The sequence below is a fragment of the Culex quinquefasciatus genome, chromosome 1 (genome assembly GCF_015732765.1).
Source record: "Culex quinquefasciatus strain JHB chromosome 1, VPISU_Cqui_1.0_pri_paternal, whole genome shotgun sequence".
NCBI lineage: Eukaryota > Metazoa > Arthropoda > Insecta > Diptera > Culicidae > Culex > Culex quinquefasciatus.
This window is the reverse complement of record NC_051861.1, coordinates 130,088,893-130,094,326: the sequence shown is the minus strand read 5'-3', so window position 1 is coordinate 130,094,326 and position 5,434 is coordinate 130,088,893.

The window sequence follows — 5,434 nt, the reverse complement described above, 5'->3', positions numbered from 1 at the left end:
CTGCGGCCACGATCGGTGGCGGCGATCGACTTAAGCCAGCCCGCTTCGCTAAGCCGAACTCTGCGAGCCGGGGTCTCAGCGCACTTCGTGCCGTCCGAACTTCGATTGTCTAGACTTGTCCGCATCTCGTCTTGCCTTTGGGGCGTGTGGAGAAAAAAGTGGTTCTTAACGAGGGTGTTTCGGCGCGGCGATCGATCATCCAAGTAGGCCTGGGTGGCGGCGACTTGGTTTGCTGGAAGAAGTGACAGTGGTGCAAGGATGTTTGTCGTCATGGAGTTGTCAAGTAGACCAGCCTGCTGTGATGGAGCTGCCGGAGTTGAACGAACTCGATGCGTCAAACGAGTTGGTCGCGTTGTTGAAGAGTGTGAGTACCGTAAATGGGCATTATTTGATGGGAGACGAGTTGTGGGTACAAATGAGGGGGCACCTTAAAAAAGTTTCGTTTGTTTGTGTTGCTTTTTGTTTCATTTTCTCAAATTCGTAATACCAGAATAGTCCCTCTTCAACTCTTCTTTTTGTTAATTCCGTTAGATGGTGAACTCTGATTCTGACTCTGATTCTGACTCCGACTCCGACTCCGACTCAGACTTTGACTCTTGGCTGTTGACTGTTGACTGTTGACTCTTGACTCTTGACTCTTGACTTTTGACTCTTGACTGTTGATTCTTGACTCTTGACTCTTATTCTGATTCTGACTCTGATTCTGACACTGATTTTGACTCTGATTCTGACTCTGATTTTGACTCTGATTTTGAGTCAGATTTTGACTCTGATTTTGCTTCTGACTTCTGATTTCTGACTTCTGATTATGATTTCTGATTCTGACATCTGATTCTGGCTTCTGATTCTGATTGTGATTTCTATTTTCTGATTTCTGAAACTGACTTCTGATTCGGACTTCTGATTCTGAATTCTGATTCTGTTCTGACTTCTGATTTTGACTTTTGATTCTGACTCTGACTTCCGATTCTGACTTCTGTTTCTGATTCTGATTCTGACTTCTAACTTCTGATTCTGACTTCTGATTCTGACTTCTGAATCTGACTTCTGATTTTGATTCTGACCTCTTACTTCTGGTTCTGACTTCTGATTCTGACTTCTGATTCTGATTCTGATTTCTGATTTCTGACTTCTGATTCTGACTTCTGATTCTGATTCTGATTTCTGATTTCTGATTCTGACTTCTGATTCTGACTTCTGATTCTGACTTCTGATTCTGACTTCTGATTCTGACTTCTGATTCTGATTTATGATTCTGAATTCTGATTCTGACTTCTGATTTCTGATTCTGACTTCGGATTCTGACTCCTGACTTCTGATTCTGACTCCTGACTTCTGATTCTGACTCCTGATTTTGACTGCTGATTTCAACTCTGATTTTGACACTGATTTTGACTCTGATTTTGATTCCGATTTTGACTCTGATTTTGACTCTGACTCTAACTCTGATTCTGATACTGACTCTAATTCTGACTTTGATTTTGACTCCGAGTTTGACTCTGATTTTTACCTTGATTTTGATTTCGATTTTGATTCCGATTTTGACTCTGATTTTGACTCTGATTTTGACTCTGATTTTGATTCCGATTTTAACTCTGCTTTTGACTCTGATTCTGACTCTGATTTTGACTCTGATTCTGACTCTGATTTTGAATCTGATTCTGACTTCTGGTTTTGAATCTGATTTTGACTGTGATTTTGACTCTGATTTTGATTCCGAGTTAGACTCTGATTTTTACCTTGATTTTGATTTCGATTTTGATTCCGATTTTGACTCTGATTTTGACTCTAATTTTGAATCTGATTTTGACTCTGATTCTGACTCTGATTTTGACTCTGATTCTGGCTTCTGATTTTGACTCTGATTTTGATTCCGAGTTTGACTCTGATTTTGACTCTGATTCTGACTCTGATTTTGAATCTGATTCTGACTTCTGGTTTTGACTCTGATTTTGACTGTGATTTTGACTCTGATTTTGATTCCGAGTTTGACTCTGATTTTTACCTTGATTTTGATTTCGATTTTGATTCCGATTTTGACTCTGATTTTGACTCTAATTTTGACTCTGATTTGACTCTGATTCTGACTCTGATTTTGACTCTGATTCTGGCTTCTGATTTTGACTCTGATTTTAACTCTGATTTCAACTCTGATTTTGACACTGGTTTTGAATCTGATTTGGATTCCGATTTTGACTCTGATTTTGACTCTGACTCTAACTCTGATTCTGATACTGACTCTAATTCTGACTTTGATTTTGACTCCGAGTTTGACTCTGATTTTTACCTTGATTTTGATTTCGATTTTGATTCCGATTTTGACTCTGATATTGACTCTAATTTTGACTCTAATTTTGACTCTGATTCTGACTCTGATTTTGACTCTGACTCTAACTCTGATTCTGATACTGACTCTAATTCTGACTTTGATTTTGACTCTGATTTTGACTCCGAGTTTGACTCTGATTTTTACCTTGACTTTGATTTCGATTTTGATTCCGATTTTGACTCTGATTTTGTCTCCGATTTTGACTCTGATTTTGACTCTGATTCTGACTCTGATTTTGACTCTGATTCTGACTCTGATTTTGAATCTGATTCTGACTTCTGGTTTTGACTCTGATTTTGACTGTGATTTTGATTCCGAGTTTGACTCTGATTTTTACCTTGATTTTGATTTAGATTTTGATTCCGATTTTGGCTCTGATTTTGACTCTAATTTTGACTCTGATTTTGACTCTGATTCTGACTCTGATTTTGACTCTGATTCTGGCTTCTGATTTTGACTCTGATTTTAACTCTGATTTCAACTCTGATTTTGACACTGGTTTTGAATCTGATTTTGATTCCGATTTTGACTCTGATTTTGACTCTGACTCTAACTCTGATTCTGATACTGACTCTAATTCTGACTTTGATTTTGACTCCGAGTTTGAGTCTGATTTTTACCTTGATTTTGATTTCGATTTTGATTCCGATTTTGACTCTGATTTTGACTCTAATTTTGACTCTGATTTTGACTCTTATTCTGATTCTGACTCTGATTCTTAATCTGAATCTGATTCTGACTCTCATTCTGATTCTAACATCTATTCTGATTTTGACAGCGATTCTAATTCTGATTCTGACTCTGATTCTGATTCTGACTCTGGTTCTGATTCTGACTATGACTCTGACTCTGACTTTGATTCTGATGCTGACTCTAATTCTGATTTTGATTCTGATTCTAACTCTTATTCTGACTCTGATTCTGATTCTCATTCTGACACCGATTCTGACTCTGATTCTGACTCTGATTCTGATTCTGAATCTGATTCTGACTCTCATTCTGATTCTGACAGCGATTCTGATTCTGACTTTGATTCTGATTCTGATACTGACTCTAATTTTGACTCTGATTTTGACTCTAATTTTGACTCTGATTTTGACTCTGATTTTGACTCTGATTCTGACTCTGATTTTGACTCTGATTCTGACTCTGATTTTGACTCTGATTCTGACTCTGATTTTGGTTTTGTTTTTGGTTTTGGTTTGAATATTTGAACGATTTTCTGCCAATTTGAGAACACTGTAAAGATATCTAGTGATGTTTTTGAAATAATTCTCCATAGTTTTGAATTGAATTATTTTATCTGTGCCACAACCTTCCCGTTATGTTCCGTTCCACCTAAGACGCACTAATTATTCCTTCTGGTCCGGTTCAAATCCTATATGCCAGAAGGGCCGACTCCCCTAGACTTCGACATCACTTATTCTCGAGTGCGCTTGCATATTGTTCGGCCCAACCAGGCGAGCCTTAACAACAACAATCTGGTTCGGTTCCCCATCAATCCAACCGCCGCCGCAAGGCACCGACGACCGAAGACAAGAGACATCGACATCGTCGACCGGTTTGGACCGTGTTGTCCGGTGAGCCGGACTGAATAAACCAAACGAGTGGGCCACTTTTGGGATGGTCTTGATTTATTTTAAGGTTTAAATAATCTCTTTTGAAATAAATTTAGAATTATCATATAATAAATAAGATTTTTTTTCGAAATGCCTTTTCGAAATGTTACCACCCTTTTAGGCTGAAACCATATTGCAAACGGACAACAACTGGAAATGGACGCAAGGATTGTAATTGAATCATTCACCGTTGGTTGACCAAATCGCTGCCACCAGCGGAAGAAAGCGCACTGAACAAAGCAAGCCATGCCAGCGCAGCTGGCCACACTGCCTTCACCAGCGTGGTCCAGCGCCGTTTGCTGTGATTATTATGTGATTTGTACCCGCCACCACCACCCCACCTATGGTTATATCACCTTGGTTGAATTTCTCAACCCAGGCGCGCGCGCGGCCTTCTTGGATTCGCGGCGAATTTCGTTATCTCATCTTGAAGTCGGCGTCGTCGTCGCGCTGCAGTGATGCCTGCTGGGATGACATTTTCATCATTGTGGAGCAAAAGAGGATGACCCTGAAAATGGTTGGAATTTTCTTGTCTGTGAAGAACCTGCTCGCGGAGCGCAGCAAAAAAAAAAACAGGTCTTATTATAATACACGACCAGACGGAACGCGACACGCGGTGTGCAATCTCTGTTATCGAATCTCTTTCTAGTGCTATGGCGCCGTTAGAGAAAGAAAAAACAATTTTAAAATAGTTTAGAAAACGACTTTTCAAACTGCACAAAAAGCAAATGCAAACTGTTTGCCTTACTGTGCTAATGACCATCAGAAAGTGTCGAAAAACTGGGTGCGGGGAAAACTTTCCCGTTAACAAACCGATTTCCAGCAACTGGCCACTCAGCTGGAAATGCAAATCGTCACCATGGCGATTTTGGGACGTTAAATTGGGCTGAACCCTTTCAGGACGTCTTTTTTTGTTTACAAACCTTTCCCAACTTATTTCCTCAATTTTAATAATTTAACCCAAAAATGACGAACTTCTCGTCACAGTGTCCTGATGTAAACAATGATCGAGCTCGAGCTGTCACTGCCCCTGTGAAATATGTTGGCTGACATATCGGGCGGTCAGTAAATACAATCAGCTAGAAGTCGCATGATAACAAAACTTTTGCTAGAAAGACGTTTCTCACTAGAAAGCCTTATTTTTAAAATGTCACACCCTGAAAAGGTTAAAACCAGCAAGTGCCAAAAAGTGCTTAAAAATTAAACCAGTGCACACACTGCTCGCCCCAGATTTGAGTAGTCATTAGTTTCGACAGCCCGAGTGCGGTGAAAAGTGCTCCAAAAGCACTCATCCTTGAAAATTCCTCGAGAAAACATTGTGCACACTCTAAGCGATGTTTAAGCCAGAAAACGGGATACTTTACAGCGGGTTGGAAAAGTTTTATCCCCACATCGCTTACCCCTTCCAAGAGGGGTCGCCATAATTGAAAAATTTGTTCTCCAAATGTCCCCTTTCTCTTGGGTTGAAGTTTTTTCTGCACCACTT